This window comes from Sinohyriopsis cumingii, chromosome 16 (assembly GCF_028554795.1).
Source record: "Sinohyriopsis cumingii isolate HCF-2022 chromosome 16, ASM2855479v2, whole genome shotgun sequence".
NCBI classification, from domain to species: domain Eukaryota; kingdom Metazoa; phylum Mollusca; class Bivalvia; order Unionida; family Unionidae; genus Sinohyriopsis; species Sinohyriopsis cumingii.
The window spans coordinates 25,993,864-26,012,790 of NC_142976.1; the positions used below are offsets into that span (position 1 = coordinate 25,993,864).

The 18,927-nt window shown below is 36.4% G+C and overlaps 1 protein-coding gene across 4 annotated transcripts in view; it reads right to left on the bottom strand.

Moving 5' to 3' along the window:
- The window catches only part of LOC149780105 (small conductance calcium-activated potassium channel protein 2-like), a 338,659-nt gene that overhangs the window by 91,744 nt on the left and 227,988 nt on the right, over positions 1-18,927 (bottom strand). The window lies entirely within an intron of this gene.

Below are 18,927 nucleotides of genomic sequence, written 5' to 3' on the forward strand. Positions count from 1 at the left end.
TTTATATGTTTATAGTACTTGCTTTAGAAACGAGTTGACGTTTCTTCCTTATCCAAGACATACATTTTGCATATTAAAAAAAGATAAATTTAAGAGGCACTTACAGTATTGTGAATTAAATTCCAAATAATCCAACAAGTTCTATCACAAGTCCAAACGTACGGAGTGTTCCGAATGAATTTCTTATCTTGAATGTGCTGATGTACCAGTAGCCTTGAATAGTTTTATGTACCAACAATCTTCATGTATAACAGTGATATAATATAGAATGCCTTTGAATGAATGTACAATAATCCCAAAATAGCGTTCATCCAGTCAATGAGCAGTTTGTAATTCCATTGAATAATCTGAATAATTAATTCCTCTCAAATTATTTCTGAACACAACTGAAAGTGATTCCACTAGACTGATGATACGTTAGGAATGGATAATTTTGATGTAAATACCCTTATATAAAAGCAAGACACAATAAGATTACTAGGATGGGTGTCATTTTCTCATCAAATTGTAAACACGTTCGCTTCCTAGAAGACTTTATTTTATTTGTAAGGCAAGACAATATAATTTTGAAGATAAAAATCAAGGTCCTGAACTCCAATCCAAGTATACACGTTTACAAATGATCATTATCTTAAAGTATAATCAACAGTCATGGACAAAGCTTAAATATTTAATATATTATTTACAAATGGCCCTGCGTTAGGTCGTGGGTTCTATTCCCGGCCGAGTCATACCAAAGACTTACAAAAATGGTACTAACAGCTGCCTCGCTTGGCGCTCAGGATTAAGAGGTTAGTGTTAGGATTGGTCGGTTTGGTGTCAGGAGAATGTGACTGGGTGGGACATCATGCTACATGTCTGCTGCATGATGTCCCAGTGCTAGACATCACTATAAACTGTCACACTGCAGACATCGTAGCGATATGACTGAAATTTTTTAAAGCTACGTTAAAAATCCAAATCACACACACACACACACACCAACAAGAACAGTATTCATTACTGTCCATTTTCCCGCTACACCATTATCATGACATATTTTCTCTAGTACCTCCGCGCACAATCTTACCAAGGTACATTTTCCTTAGTAACGTTTATAAATAGCGTTAGCATTTCGCCACGCATGGTCTCCGTCTTTTGTTTCCAGCCTGGGATAAGGTCAAAACATTTTGGTTCTCTGTGCGATAAACACGACAATCCCTTCTTTGATTTTTGTTATACAGCTATGTTGGTTTGACAACAGAAATCTAGACGTGTAGTTTGCCCGTTTTAAGACCTTTTTAATTATTCCATTCTCTGTCTTCCATTTATTAATTTTGCTTCTGTATTCAAGCAGGAGTCCAGAATTTCTATTGGGCTTTTTGTGGATGTAATTTTGGAAAATATCTTTCCTAGGAAAATAAGCACTCTGAATTCACGTTAACATAAGCTACCATATTTCACTCTAAAAATTCATAGTTCGAGTTCGTGTCGTTAAGCTCGAACTTGACCATCTAATAATATGTACAAATAATGTTGAAAATGCTACTTACTTGAACAAGGACATAGTTGACATAATGTGGAAGTGTTCTTTTTTGTCAAAAACTCTAAAATGCTATATTTTACTTTTGCTGTGCAGTACGTCCATTATGCACGCTTCAAAAATAGTTGTGCTGTTGAGAATGATTAATTAAGGCCTACACTCAAGCCAAGTAAAAAGTAGTAGAGATATGTGATAAAAATATACTGGCCAAGGACATGAATAAAACAAAAGAGTACATAAATACTTCTTTGGAAAGCATTTTTTCTTTTCTTCAAACAATACCTGTAATGTTAGCAACAAAATTCAGATATCTGATCATTTACAGGAAGCAATGTCATCTCATGGAATTATATGTGCAAATTATGCAACAGATATGTATGCATGCAATGCTTTTAAGGTGTTCAACTGTCATTTCGTATGTCTGAAAAGATCGAAGTGGTACTGCCATGTGCTTGATGGTTTTCAGTTATTGGCAGTATTGTGTTTTCCAGTCAACTACATACGAGGCAAAAGTCACAAATTCTAATTATATTCTTACCAAAATGTTTGGCAACAAATCGTTGGCAATATCTGGGCCTGGCTTCTTCAAATAGCTAGTATGGTACCCTGACGTTTATTTAATTTCTTCAGTATTTTACTGAAGTCTTGAACCGAAAGAAGGGAGCTAATATGAAGACAAGTAACTGCAAGCAGTGGCACACACCTATAGTGCCGACGGAATCCTGCTTTTTCAGCACTATTAATTGCTAGCTTTTGTACATAATGGCGTAGTATGGAGTTCATTAAGCTTTGGCTATACACAGTGATTTTTTTTTGTGGAATTCACTTTCTCGTGGTTTTTATGCAGCTGATGTGGGTATAAATGACCGCTGAAATCAATTAGAAGTAGGGCGCTGTTGTAAACTCCCCACCCCTAAAATGAACGGTGTCATAAAAAAAAAACCTAGATACATATCGCTTATGTTGTTTCTGGTCGCATATGCATTCACTTCTCTTTTCTCTGGTTTAATTGTTGTGCAATATTTTTTGCAGTGTTTTCTATTCAGCTGATATCACTATTTGGATTTACTTTGATTGAATGGCTACTGATGAAAACAATGCAAACTAACTCAACGATGTATATTGAACATGTACAACAGACAAAACATATAGTATGTATGTTTCATGAAAATGAGGTGACTAGTGGTTACATACAGAAACGTTACATGGCTCAAGGATTACTATCAACTTTATTCTCACTTCAGATAGATATTGTGCACATAAATGTATACAAAATCTAGGTAGACTTGATGCAGCAATACAGTACCATAACAAGAGATTACGATGAGGAAATTAGTAGACTGAAAGAATTACATGGTTTTGAAACTACAAAAACAATCCTCCCGCAACTGAATTTTTCATACGTCGGAAATAGTTTTCCAGGAAATCTGCAGAAATCTACGGATCTCCAGTGAAACTGTACAGTATTCTGCCAACTTCCATATCACTTGGTTTTCTTGACAAAATAATTCCGCACTTTTGTGTGGAAATGTGCTTACTTTCATTTTTCTAGTTATTGTAATTATATATTTCAATATTCTATAGCCTAAATTAAAATTTAATTTTGATTCACTTGACTCAATAAATTAATTTTTATATTTTCATCGGTTTGCTTACTATTATCTGAAACTGAAAATGAGAAATACCTGGTGAATACACACACTTTAAAAACATATTCACCCTCTCTTCTGACCTTGACCCAGGGGTCTCAACCCTAAATCCGATACGTCCTCACGCTATGACATCATTTTTAACCCTTTATTTAAAAAATAGTAAATTATAGTCACTGTGACTGCAATTTGTTGAAACTGACCACAGACTCCTTCGTTGGGACCCCGGGGGAAAGCAAAAAATGTACTCCACTGGAAGATAACTGTAGCATGGGCAATCTATGTGTTTAGTGAATTACCATCCAGATATTTAGGAGGAGATATAGTTACTATAGTTACTGACAGACGGAAGAACGTTCAGAGAGTATTATACTAGTATCAGGTATGACGAGGGGGTAATAATCAGGTGTAAACATTCTGTATGTCCATTGCTATGTATTATTAAACTGAAGTTCCTGTTTTTCATCAAGAAATGTCATTTAAATATCAAAACCATGCCATGATAATGATCGTGTCCATTTCAAAAGATGTTCTGAGCGAAAAATTGAATGTAAAGTATGAAACTGAGAGATGAATAAATAAATAAATAAATAAATAAATAAATAAATAAACAAGAAAAGAGAAGAACAAACAACAACCAACTACACGCAGATTCATCTAGAACTTTTTAACTACGTTTTCCTTTATACTAAATGTAATATTTAAGTTGTATTAAATCTATTGGATGTTGTACTTACCTCACACAAGATTGTTCTGGATTGTTCTAAACATTCTTATAAAGCAGCACTTGATCTATATAAATTATTAATATTTGACAGCTTAATATTGAAATAAAGACTCCCAAAGCAGTGCGGTTTGGGGTTAAATACCTTGTATTATTAAATATTGAAATAGACTCCCAAAGCAGTGTGGTTTGGGGTTAGATACCTTGTATTATTAAATATTGAAATAAAGACTCCCAAAGCAGTGTGGCTTGGGGTTAAATACCGTGTATTATTAAATATTGAAAAAAAGACTGTCAAAGCAGTGTGGTTTGGGGTTAAATACCTTGTATTATTAAATATTGAAAAAAAGACTGTCAAAGCAGTGTGGTTTGGGGTTAAATACTTTGTATTATTAAATATTAAAAAAAAAGACTCCCAAAGCAGTGTGGTTTGGGGTTCAATACCTTCTATTTTTAAATATTGTAGATCATTTTATTTGAATCGGAAGTGATCACAGTGCAATTCCTAGGGCATTAAATTTGCCAATCTTTTTTAGAAGATATTGTGAAACTAAATTATGAAAAGCAAAATATGAGATATTGAGAATTTACTTCTTCACTGGAGATAAGAACAATAAAACGTTTTGGTAAGATAAAGGTCATCAGACATTTTGGTAAGATAACGGTCATCAGACATTTTGGTAAGATAACGGTCATCAGACATTTTGGTAAGATAACGGTCATCAGACATTTTAGCAAGATAACGGTCATCAGACATTTTGATAAGATAACGGTCATCAGACATTTTGGTAAGATAACGGTCAGACATTTTGGTAAGATAACGGTCATCAGACATTTTGGTAAGATAACGGTCATCATACATTTTGGTAAGATAACGGTCATCAGACATTTGGTAAGATAACGGTCATCAGACATTTTGGTAAGATAACGGTCATCAGACATTTTGGTAAGATAACGGTCATCAGACATTTTGGTAAGATAACGGTCATCATACATTTTGCAGTAGCACAAATTCGTTTACTTCTGCTGATGTTATCTAGCCGTGCCATTAATGTTAGGACAGGAACTAAAAACGAAACAAAATGAAACATAATTGTAAAAAGCTAAGAAAAAGATGTCATCAGATTGGTAGATGATTAAAGAGTCTATGAAGATAACATGATCGTAAGAACAGTGTTTTCTGACTCATAATGGCAAAGTCTGAATATGCATGTGTTCTACACTCAGATAACTTTTTCTCTATGGAAAAGACTTTATGTAGCTAAGACAAAGAGACAACCGCTAAATAAACTTGAAAAGGATAACTTTTCAGCATACCCCCCACCATACGTCCCTGGAAGGATGAGTTTTCAGCATACTCGAAACGATTGAATTAATAGACTATAACATATAACGAGGATTTTAAACAGTTCCAAATATTGGTGACCCCCCTCCAAATGTAAAAATTTGAAACCCAGGCATATGCAATAAGCATCACTTTAATAAAAAATACTTTACGTATAATGAAAATAATTCAGAGATGATTTAAGAAACTTTTGTCAGTAAATGTAGGACTCAAACACATTTCGTAGATAATCATGCGTTATTACATTCTATAAAAACATAGAATGAAAGAATCGGTATATTCATGGACTCCAGTATACAAATCCTTTGTTATCCACGTTTATTTCACGTATTATATGAAATAGAAAAGGAAACTTTTTTTTATATCTGTAGCTAATTTGGAATAATAATGAAACAGCTTCAAGGAGAAAATGGAATTTCAGAATTTACTGATTAAGACGAGAATGGCTATATGATCTTCACCACGCACTTTGGCCAACTCTCCAAACTTAGATGGCGCAGACGTAGATTAAACGTAACATTCTACCATGAAACAATTTATGGAGTAAGACGAAGAAATCCTAGTACCGACCGTCTGCATTTTTGTGATAATGACGCGAAGATATTATCACCTGTGTTCAGGGATTGTTTAAAAACAAAAATAATTATACACAGCTTTGTTGAATGGATCCATGGTAAATGAAATCATCTGAATAATGTTTTGCTCTTTAAAAGTAGTTCTTACTAAGCATAACTGATCAAAGGAAAGAAGGTAACGTAATGGATGTATTACTGTACAAGGTATGTATGTACGTATGTACGTACGTATGTATGTATGTAGGTAGGTAGGTATGGATGGATGGATGGATGTATTGATGGATGGATGGATGGATGTAGGTAGGTAGGTAGGTAGGTAGGTATGGATGGATGGATGGATGGATGTATGTACATGAACGGCGTTTGGGGGTAGCAAGTGGGGCGACCGCCCCAGGTCCCGCTCTTGAGGGGGTCCCATGCTTCAGGCCTAAGGTCGTCCTTATGAGTTTGTCAAGCTATATTCTCCAGAAAAATGGAAACAAGTTATGACCAAGACGTCGACGTTCAGAGTACACTTGCAGTTAAAATTATTGTTCTTAATTCGTGACTTCTTGTTATTTGAAAAATGACAATAATAATCAGTTTATTAGGCCAAAGGTTTTGTCGTCATGTTATTATTTCGATTAAAAAACCCGTTGCCCACAAACAGGATTTTTTAAAATGAATAATGAAAAAACTAAATTCGTGCGCCAAATCGCGAAAGCTGATCTAGTTTAGACATAATCAGTGTTTGCAGTAGCATACCAATCGAGATACCGATACTCTGGCCCCGCGCGGTCATGGTCGGCCCCAGGCCCCGCGTACTCCTAACGCCGCCTCTATGTATGTATGTATGTATGTATGTACGTACATTTTTGTATGTATGTATGTATGTATGTATGTATGTATGTATGTATGTATGTATACATACATACATACATACATACGGTATCTTACATGTTCTCTCTTCTGGAAAAATCTTAGACTGGCATCATTACACTGCATATATTCACGTAGAACAAAATGTCTAAGAGTGGTGTCTCTGGCACATTTAGAATGTACATATCATAGCTCCATATTGTATGTACATGATGCATGCAACATTCTGACCTTGGTACCAATGTCACCAATATATCATTGCTGGGGAAATAAAAATAGATGTTTATTTTAATCTATCAACAAGATCTTGGGCTGATAAAGTTTGATGACTAATGATATTGTAAAGTTCTTAGGCATTCAATTCAAGATAATTGTTGGAGATTTTCATAATTTAAATATAATTTTTGTCATAACATTACCTAAAGAAGCTCATAAATTTTCATCATAAACCTCCTCTTGCATCTTCCACCTTCTCGTCATCAAGCTTTGAATGATATGGGAGCCTCATAAAACTGAATTTATCCCATAACTTTGCTGCAGAGTCTGTACCTTCCATACCGCTTATAAGACGAGTCCAACAGCAAACAACATATACCCTGGTCTGCCGCCCCATAATGCGCCGACAAATCAGTGACTGTGTCCTTTGTTCTACTGACTATTCCACAGAAACGGCATATACTTATATATGCCAAAGAATTTTATGCGATGGCAGGTCTGGATCTGTCCATGTTCCAGCTGGAATCGACTTATGAGCTTGTACATACGGTACTTACATTTCATTAGAAACGTTAAAAGAGGTATGGTGAGAATATGTAGGTGACAAATACGGAGATGCATATTGAAATATTAATTAGGTGGGTAATAGAATAATACATCCTTTCGATCTACTTAATTTTGAATGACTCTTCTGATTGGGTCTTATTTATTTATATCTTATTTTTTTACAAAGCTCTGGATATAGTCGAATGTCTTCTCGACTTGTTTTGGAGTACATATGCCTGCATGTACTCTATGGTACTTTCTTCTGAATAAACATCTGGGGCTGAATAAATTACACGTATCACTATTAAATTGGTTAAATCAAGACGCTGGCTACCCAAGGTACCAGCCCCAGATAAAAATACCCAGCCAAACCAGATATACAAATGACTAACTTATGTCTGTGCAGTCGCTAACAAAAATGCGAACACGCCCACTTTTCAGTTTTAGTGACACACGTTGAATGTGATAGAATATTGTATGGGTAAAACTTGTAGTGACACACTTTGAGTGTCATAGAATACTGTATGGGTAAAACTTGTAGTGACACACGTTGAATGTGATAGAAGATTGTATGGGTAAGACTTGTAGTGACACGTTGAATGTGATAGATGATTTTATGGGTAAGGCTTGTAGTGACACACGTTGAATGTGATAGAAGACTGTATGGGTAAAACTTGTTGTGACACACGTTGAATGTGATAGAAGATTGTATGGGTAAGACTTGTAGTGACACGTTGAATGTGATAGATGATTTTATGGGTAAGGCTTGTAGTGACACACGTTGAATGTGATAGAAGATTGTATGGGTAAAACTTGTAGTGACACACGTTGAATGTGATAGAAGATTATATGGGTAAGGTTTGTAGTGACACCCGTTGAGTGTCATAGAAGATTGTATGGGTAAAGCTTGTGGTGACACACGTTGAATGTGACAGAAGATTGTATGGGTGAAACTTGTAGTGACACACGTTGAGTGTCATAGAAGATTGTATGGGTAAAACTTGTAGTGACACACGTTGAATGTGACAGAAGATTGTATGGATAAAACTTACAGTGACACACGTTGAGTGTCAAAGAAAATTGTATGGGTAAAACTTGTAGTGAAACACGCTGAGTGTGACAGAAGAATGTATGGGCAAAACTTGTAGTGACACGTTGAGTGTGACAGAAGATTGTTTGGGTAAAACTTGTAGTGACACGTTGAGTGTGACAGAAGATTGTTTGGGTAAAACTTGTAGTGACACCCTCTGAGTGTCATAGAAGACTATGGGTAAAACTTTGAATGAAAACGGGGCTTGGTGAAAGTCTACGTTCTAAGTGAAATGCCAGGAAAATGTTTTATAACGTTCGTTGGACACCTTGCAACAGTATGTATTACCACAAGAACAGGGTGGTGGCGGTGGTGCCTTGAATATATCTTGGTAATTCCAAAATTATTTTCTCATGGTGTCATGTAACCTTTGAAACGTGTGTACTTATGGATAAATGATGAGGTTTTTTCTCCTTTCCTGTCCATTCAATGTGCTAACAAGGATTGTTGGGTAAAGTCAGAGTAGGACGCGGAAAACAAATTTCTCCCCTATTACTAGCAAACACAAATGCTGGAATACTCCATCTTTGCCACCAAGATGTCAACAGGATTCTAAGAATATATCTGTCTATATAATCTAATAAACTGTTAAACCACGTCTATTTTATTATTTATGGCAGACGGTTCAGTTTTTGATTTAAGTTCAGCTTATTCTTTGACATGCAGCCTGTGACAAAATGGTAACTCTTACACGAAATCTGTACATTGAAGTGACAATGAAGAGAAGTTGGCTGAATTTAAACAATACGCATTTTTTTTTATCAAGGGTCACAGGGCCGGCCTTAGCAAATGCGTGGCCCGATTTGGATAATTTTAGCTGGGCCCTCTGGATTTACGCGCGGAGACCCCTTATGAGTACGACATCTGGAAATAAACTTCTAAACAAGTTTATATGATAATGAACTTAAAATATTTCTTCCCAGTGGCGTCACTCGGGTTGGTGTCACCCAGTGCGGTAGCTCATGGTGTCACCCCCATGGTCCTCCTTCCGTAACAGACCATACAAAATCCTTAGTAATGTCATTTTGGTGTCACCCCCTCTGATGGTGTCACCCGGTGCAGTCCGCACCCCCCGCATCCCCCTAGCGACGCCACTGCTGTGCCTGCTAGTCATGTATTTAACTATGATCGGTTATCCGCTTATGAAATCCGACTAGACCGAGCAGTGTGTGCTCTGTAAAATTTGCAATTTTTCATTTTGGTGTCACCCCTCTGAGATGGTGTCACCCGGTGCGGTCCGCACCCCCCGCACCCCACTAGCGACGCCACTGTTTCTTCCATCTCTGTAAAATAATTAATTTCTCTCTATTAACATATTTTCAACAATTACTAACGCGCAGGGCCCCAGTGAGCTCGTGGCCCGATTGGGTACATCGGCCTAAGCTCAGCCATGATGGGTCCATCTAAAGCCTTTTATGACACTTCTAGTATAAAAGAAGGGAAATAAATGGGAACATTTATTAGATGTTTCTTGCGCCAAATACATACATACATACATACATACATACATACATACATACATACATACATACATAACAATACTGCCTTATCGAGTGAAGCTGACGACTTTCAGCTTTTACAACTACATATAGGTCAGACAGTTAAAGACTACCGTTCTCATGTTTTGGAAGAAGTTAAATTGCATACGCACCGGAGAGTTCTTTCGGTTAAATTTATCGAAAGCTTGCCAGATCAGACAGACTTTCGCGTCAAAGCAGGTCACTAAGTGACTTTACACCATGCCTTCACTGAAATCAAGTTGGTTCCTTATTCCCGATTCAATATGAAATAAGCAACCAGTTAGTTATTCCCGATTCAAATACTTTCACATACATTTGAATACTTATTCATTATTCACACCGTTTTTTTTCTCTCTCTCCATTATTCCCAATTCAGTGAATAATTGGTTAACACTTAGTTAATGCAGATGAAAGCTCTTTAGGGCAAGCATTGGTGTAATTTTAACCTGATTGGAGAAATACGAGTGCTATATAAAACTAGATATAGACAGAGCACGAACTATATGTAGGAATGGTTTAGGATATTGATAGGAATACGTGTTTAGTAATTTGATAAATGATTAATTAGTTGTATCTGGGTGGTGTCTTGTGATACATAGCGTGATGTATTAGTATTCGGGTTCGTAAAGCTTACTAATGACTCAAGTTAAAGGGAAACGACAAAAAAAAAACAAAAAAAAAAAAACATACAAGTGTGAAATTGGAGATTTCTCTTTTGTGGTCGGCACGTCCTTAGAGGAGAATTATGTGGAGTATTTACGAGATTAAAAAGCTTTCAGTTGACTTGGAATATTGTCTTGAAGTCCTTGGAACTGAGGAACTTAGCATACTTATAACCGACTTCCAGAAATTGGGGTTACAAAAAAGGAAGGAGGGAGGGTAAAGCACATGCCGCAAGAAGATTATATCTTATTTATACAGTTTGGTCGTTAAGCAGGGACGTTATTTGGGGTGGATGGTGGGGGTGGGGGTGGGGTGGGGGGTGGGGGCAACCCTGAATTTGCATGTGCTTTAAAATTGCTGTAGCCTATATACGAAAATTAACAAGCCCGTCAAGTTTTGCTCCACCCCCCACCCCCCCGGGCCTGGAAAAATTGAAATGACGTCCCTGCTATTACTATCTCTCTAATCTGTTATTCAGCCTGAGCCAGCGCGTTGATATTTGCATGAATCAAGTTTTGCCCTCCCCTTAAAAAGTTGAAATGACGTCCCTGTCGTTAAGCATCACCTTTAAAGATATTTGACTAGGATCCTTCTTGATATGTTATCTCTAGATGATAGTTTAGGCACGAAAGAAGTCTTGAGGAATTTCGTTGAGCCGATTTCGAGAAATCAGCTAAATGACGGAGGTCTCTTACGACACATGCCGTAAGAAGATTATAACATAGACCCTCCCTGGACAGAGGTCCATCCACAAAAAATGTCCTGACGAATTTCATCGAGAAGAAATAGCGAAATAAGGGACGCCCTATGGGTACCTGGTATTAACCCCCCAATCCCGAAAAATCGCAACAAAAACAGCGACAACACGCAAATGTTAATAGATTGTATAGATCGAGGTCGCGAAGACACATGCCGTAAGAACATTACATCTTTATAAAGTTTTGACATGGAACCTTCTTTGATATTTTATCTCTAGGGGATAGAGTCAACTCTAGAAGGAAATCCTGACGAATTTTGTGTATAGCAAACCGCGATATAAGTGGCGTTCGATGGGTACCGGGTATGAAAAACACGCAAAGATTAATAGCCTGATTCAAGAGTTTGTACTAATTGAACCTCTGATTAGAGGATTTTGATTCCAACACCTGTTGGACAGTACCTGGTTAGGCGCCCGTTCTAAAAGTAATTTATTTTCATACCAAAAACTAAATACGTCGAGTCGATTTCGAGAAAGTAGCGGCCACATAAAGGCTGTAGGGTGCAACACATTCCGTATGAAAATTGTATTTTACGTGTATATTTGGGCTACTGAGTCCCTTCTTTATAGGGTTTGGCATAGACCCTTCTTGGACATTTTATCTATAGGGGGATTGAGTCCATCCACGAAAGAAGTCATGACGAATTTCGTCGATAGGAAACAGGAGAATAAGGGACCCCAGATGGGTACCGGGTATGAAAAACACGCAAATGTTAAATGATTGTATCAATAGTTTGTACATTGACCCCTTACTTAGAGGATTCTGATTTCAGCACCTCTTGTACAGTATCTAAATCGGGCCCCGTTCTAACAGCAGGAAAAATTTGAAGAAAATTCGTCGAGCCGATTTCGAGAAATTAGCTGCTAGAGAAAGGAGGTAGAGAATAACATATACCGTCGTACAGTTGGGCCATTAAATTCCCTCCTTAGAGTTTTGATATGGACCCTTCTTTAATATTTTATCTCGGGGATAGAGTGCATCCACGAATAAAGTCCTGACTAATTTCGTCTTGTGGTAAGAGCGAAATAAGAGGTGCCCGACTGGTACCGGGTGTGAAAAACACTCAAATATTCATAGATTGTATTAATAGTTTGTACTAATGGAACCTCCCTTTAGAGGATTTTGATTTAAACGCCTCTTGGACATTATCTAGCTAGGGAACCGTTTTAACAGCAGGAAAATACTAAAAAAGTTGGTCGTGCTAAATCTTAGAAATTCTCGACTAGATAATGGAGATCGAGAACAACACATGCCGTAAGATTACACCGTACGTCACATTTGGGACAATACGTCACCTTTTCATTGAGTTTTGACATAGACACTTCTTTGATATGTTATATCTTGGGGATAGAGACCCCCTACAAAGGAAGTCCTGTGAATTTCTTCGAAAGCAAACAGTGACAATAGGAGCACCATATGGGTACCGGGTATGAAAAAACAGGCACATGTTATTAGATTGTATCACTAGTTTGTACTGATTGTGCTCCAAGTTAGAGGATTTTGATTTAAACTTATCTTGGACAGTATCAAATTAACGACCCGTTCTAACAGTTGGAAAGTTTTCAAGAAAATTTGTCAAGCCGATTTAGAGAAATTAACAGCTAGATAAAAGAAGTCGAACATAACACATGCCTAAAGATTATTTCTTACGTTTACTATTGGGCCATTAAGTCACCTCTTTGTACTGTTTTGACATGGACACTTTTTTGATATTCTATTGTGTAAGGGATAGAGTCCATCTACGAAGGATATCTTGACGAATTTCGTCGAGAGGAAACGGCGAAATAAATGGCGCCTTATATGTCCCGGGTATGAAAAACGCGCAAATATTAATAGATGGAATCTATAGTTTTAACTAATTGTACTCAAACTTAGAGGATTTTGAGTTCACCTGCTCCTGGACAGCGTCTAATTGTGATCCGTTCTAAAAGTAGTAAAAATAAGAAGAAATTTCGTGGTTCCAATTTTGAGAAATTCGCGACTATATGAAGGAGGTTGAGTACAATACATGCCTTGACATACTCCAGGTCTGATGTAACTTGATTCAGATGTTGTATTGTTTCAATGATTTGTTGGTTTACGTCGTTATTTTAGTATTGTATGATACTAGAAAATAAATTTCGTAGAGTATTAAATATAATTTGATGTTCACTTTTAATTCATTTAGCACATAAATTAATAAATTCTTCGTTACGAGTTTCAGAAAAATTAAATAAATCTTCTGGTAGGAGAGAAGGAACTCCAACAACATTTTTGGTAGTAGGTAAAACTTGGTTGGCCAGAAGCTTTCTCATCTAATTCAAAATGATAATATCCACTATTTCATGTATATATTATATTTCGATATTCTGGGTCCTTTAAGAATATGTTCTTGTCTGTGAAGAATTCGTCGCGTTGTGGTTCTAGTGGTCCTTGATGAATAGACAGAATTTCAAGCCATCATAAAATACTTCTGATTGATGACTGATAAATATCTACAACATAATATTGCGAATTTATTTCTATCGCCGCTGATAATGTTGGTTCGTGAACAATGATAGCTATTTTAGATTCTTTTCCAATGACAGATTTAATTCTGCGTTTTAATTCATCGTTGATTTGTTTAATTTGATGATTACCCGTAGGAATTCGAACAACTTGCCAATCGGGAGATCCATCTGGTTTATTTTTATTTGCAAATGCCAGTGAATTATTTGCTGGCAATCTACCAAATGATCTTGATCTGATATTTGGCCAACTATGATATACTCGTAATTGTGCTAGTGCTATTTCTTTCGCTGGAATGGCAGTTAGAAAGTTAACATTAAATTCAGGATTAGTTGAGCTTGCTGATATCATCGTAGTTCTTGACGGAGATGTATTAAAGACAATCTGCTGTAATAACTCGTTCGGAGTTGACGTAATTATTATTATTATTATTATTATTATTATTATTATTATTATTATTTAAATCAGACGTCGATTCCATCACGTTCATTAAATCTTTGTAAATTCCAATCATCTGTGTAAATTCAAAATCTTATAATATTTCATCGCCAAGACTGGATGATAACAACGAAGATAACTTAGAATATGCCAGCGTCGATGCGTGTGATTTTATTATACACTCCTGCAGTTTTGTATTTGTGCACGTACATGCTTTTTTTTGCGATGATATTACGAAGACCAGCAATTGTTGTTGCAGCTGAAACACACATTGTTAAAACTGCCGGCGACGTCATTGTTACTCCTGATAGCGATACACCTGTTCCAGCGATAACAGCAGACGCCGAATACACAATTATGTCAACGACAACTACACGTTTGCGATATTTTTTTTATACTTTTACTGTATAATCGTCAACGATATTTTTCAGTTTGGTTTGCCATTCACGTGCCTGATTGCATCTAAAACATTGAACATTGATCAGAATGCTCATTATATTTTAATTAGGTGGGAATTTAGCGACCATTTCAATACACCAATAATAAATCAAGCCGAGTTTTTTCTTCGGATTCCACTACAAATGTTTCCTCGTCGTTTTGCTAAAACATCACTAACATATATCCAGGAGATACACTTGACGGAATCAGGAGTGGGTAACGCCGTGAAATTTTGGTAGATATAGTAAATGTTGTAACGCCAGGTACTGAGAGCCTGTATATACCGGTAACCTCAGCACGATGTTTAATGGATTTATTGAGTGGTGACCATATTGCTTGTCCAGATGCTACTGTATATACTACGATGTCGTTAAATTTTTATGTCAGAGAACTTAATATCAGGAAAATCTAAAAATGTTTGTACATGAGTATTATAGTCAGATTTAAATGTGGTTATTGCATCACTAACTGAAACTAACGAGTTCATCTTTGGAAGGATGAATTTCTTCAGAACAGCGTCGTTGTCTGATTCTTTGTTTCCAAGATCAGTAATTTTATTATTAGACGTATCGAGAGAACCAGTCATTGTATCACCGGATTTTTGTACTATTATCTGATATCGTTGACATGATAACGTCAGGTTTCATTTTTCCATTACTATCAAACACAGCTATGCTATTTTCAGTTACTCCATTAATTTTAACGATAATATCTTTCAATGAAAGATTGCTTGATTTTAATTTTCCTTGGTTATCTTGAAATACAACCACTTCGTTTAGATCTACATTTACAAGATTTAATAATTCAGATATTTCATCACTAATCTGTTAACTCACATTTTTAAAGGTTATTCCCTCGTTTTTTGTTGTTGTTGTTGTTTAGAAAATCTCCCGTAAATATCAACCATTATTCTTTAAGATCTGTTTAAAACGACAGACCGTCTACTTGTTTTCTCGTGCATGACTTTATGAGGTGGTATTGTTGATGATGACACAGCGTCGAGTACAGCAATTACTTCACGCACACACATATTTGCGGATCTGTTATTGTCTGTGTTGGTAATGTTGAATACCAGACTGGAGTTGTATTGTGTTTCCGTAATTTAAAAATTCTTTTGGTGGAGCCAACCCATACGAATCAAAATAAACAATTGCAGGTGGATCAATTGCGTATGCCACCCAATAAGTTTTAGGACCAGAACTTTAATCAGGATTAATAATACCGGTTTCAACACGGTTTGGTTGTTTTGGTAATTGATCACGCATAAAAACATCTGTGAAGTTTTTTATATTTAACTATTTTTAGCAGCGTCGAGAAAATCGAAATTTGACTTAGGAAGAATCGGCGAAGTGTTCTTGGAAGTCTCAGACCTTTTACGTACCAATGAAGGGTTAGACCCTGTCCCTGTTTTTAGAAGTCTTTATTCTTTTTCCTGTTGCTTTTTTTAAATGCCATTCCAGCAGAAGTTTCAACAGCACTAAGTGCAGCTGCTTTTGCAAATGCTGAAGTTATGTGCGCAGCAATAATGTTGTTGTTGTGTAATGATGAATCTGCGCTTGTGTATTTAGTTTGGATTACGGCATACATTCGTTACTTTGTTTCTTGTAGTGTATGTAGCGTATTTTGTTCGTATAATTAAGCATTAGGTAGAGTAAGAAAATGAGCATAGAAAGGTTACTGCATTTGTATGGGAAAATATGAGACTAGTTTTGTCGGATGGATATACTGCACTCCCAAGGTCGTGCAGTATTTACATCCGAAAAACTCGTTCATATTTTCCCATACAAATGCAGTAACCTATAACACTTGGGGGAAAAAGCAGCATCATATTGCATGTAATTCCATTGGCTTGTGCGTTCTACGAGGATACTGTTATCGCTGCAATATATTTACTTATAATCTACAGATCCACAGCGCCAGCAAGAAGCGAACGTTGCTTTTGTCCATAAACCACATTTATTGCAGGCGTAGTTTCCACCACCCCACCCCACTTCTTACGTAGCCTTTGCAGATGAATTTTACAAAACGTTCCTCCTGCCACACTTATACCTGGACCCAATCAACATCCATGAACATGTGTTATACCCATTTTACTCGTGCTTATATATTTAAGTATGCTTTTTAATTGACAAAAATAATTGGTTGCCAACTTCTGCGTTGTGACTGGAGCAAATCAATACTTTGAAGATTCCCTAATAGTTCTGGCTGCCTCATCCCACCGCTGGAGACTAGGGCATAGCCTTTTATAGTAGGAGGGAAAAATCTAAATCAGCTTTTTTATATCAACTGCTGGGTATAACTCAACGGATCATGCTGTTAAAAATTAAAATTTATGCTTATAAAGATATCGTCAAATCATAACTAAAATCTCAAAAAAATAAACTTTAAAGCAAGGTCTTTTCAAGTTGATGCATTTTGTACAAACCAACCAGTATAGCAAGGCAAGCAAGGAAGTATGCATAACTAACAATATTTTAAACGTATCACTAGTAAAAGAAATAGTAAAACAAACTTACAAAGTGGATTATTTACACTCATCTCTTTCGTGTTTTGCTGAACCGAAGGTCCAGGCACGATTATCTAAAAGTGATATAAACAAATATTCAGTTGGTTGTTGGGAGAGCGTTTTTTCATAATTTAGCTAAATCATAACAATAACACGCTTACTCTCTTGTTTCTTGTTTTCTTCCTTATCGTTTACGTAATTTCTCTTTAGCTTTCTTATTTGTTTCATATATCCTTTTTGAGATAGGCTATATCCTTTTTTATGCTAGTTCTCATCTCAGTATATTTCGTGTACTTTTGATTTGCCATGTTTTTCAAACAATATATATTATCGTCTTACCGCTCATGCATTGAAACCTTTCATCGTCCAGGCCTCCGTAATTTTTTCATATTTATATGCGAAAAACTGCTGACGTCTTTTAAGTACCTTATTTAAGGTTTTACCATTTCTTCTTTCTTCTTCTTATGTCACAACAATTACATGCTACCGTTTCCATTTATTTACAATTGCCTAAGTGTTAGAAATGACCGCATAAATAGGATGAGAAATAAGAGTTATTTTCGTTGGTTGAATATGTTTTATCGACGGCGAAACCATCGTGATATCAAGTCATTTGCAACATTTAAAAAATGTGGCAGGCAATTCTTGTCTTACTGCTGATGTCGGTGCATCCGTTACAGATGACGGTCCCACTGAAAGACCCTAGAATCTGTCAAAATGGACCGAATCTTGATTTAAAAATGACGTTGTTGCAAACAACTTGGTACTTGATTTCCCTTGCATGAATTTTATATATAAATCACCCACGACAGGAAAATTAGTGTAGTAAGTTGTTAATTTTTTTACCTAAAGCAGCAAAACATACGCCAGATCTCATGTTTTCCATCACTGTGTATATCTATGTTATGCGGAATGTTCGCTAGAGAAGATTAGTGCAAAGGACGATTTGGAGTCCGTTTCTTTTTTGTCAACATTTTGACATGGGGAAAAGTGAAACACTATTGTTTCCCCTTTTTAGATTTGTATATAACGAAAGATTTGCTCAGATACTTATCATACGATACGATACTAAATTTGAGTAGCACAAACCTTGGTGAAGGTGGAACCAACATCTTGAAAGAGATTTAAATTTCTGAGGAAATGTACCCGCCAAAATTGTCAATCAAGCTGAAAATCGAACCGGCTAACGTTTGTTGCGCGACACATGTACGCATTAAGTATTTAACTCCTACTAAATGTTAGAAATTAGATACATTGTGACATTTGTCTGAATCTGTTACATTGTTTAATCCAACAGCAAAACCTCTATAAATATAGCACGAAATAATGGATCAATCCCAGGCACGACTAAACTGGCTTTCGCTTTTACGACACTGCAACGCAAGTAGTTTATTTAGTGCCCATGCTATTGGAGTGAAGTGCCCTTGCCAAACGACATCACTTCGGTTGCCGACCTTAGCTGATCTCATCAGTCTTAAGTCCGGCCGACTAACGTCTGAGCCAGCGCGGATCTTGTCTCTAGTCGTCCTTTCTTACTGTATTAAAGTCCTATTCTATTTCCCCAAGCCCATAGTGTTATATGAATGAAGAAT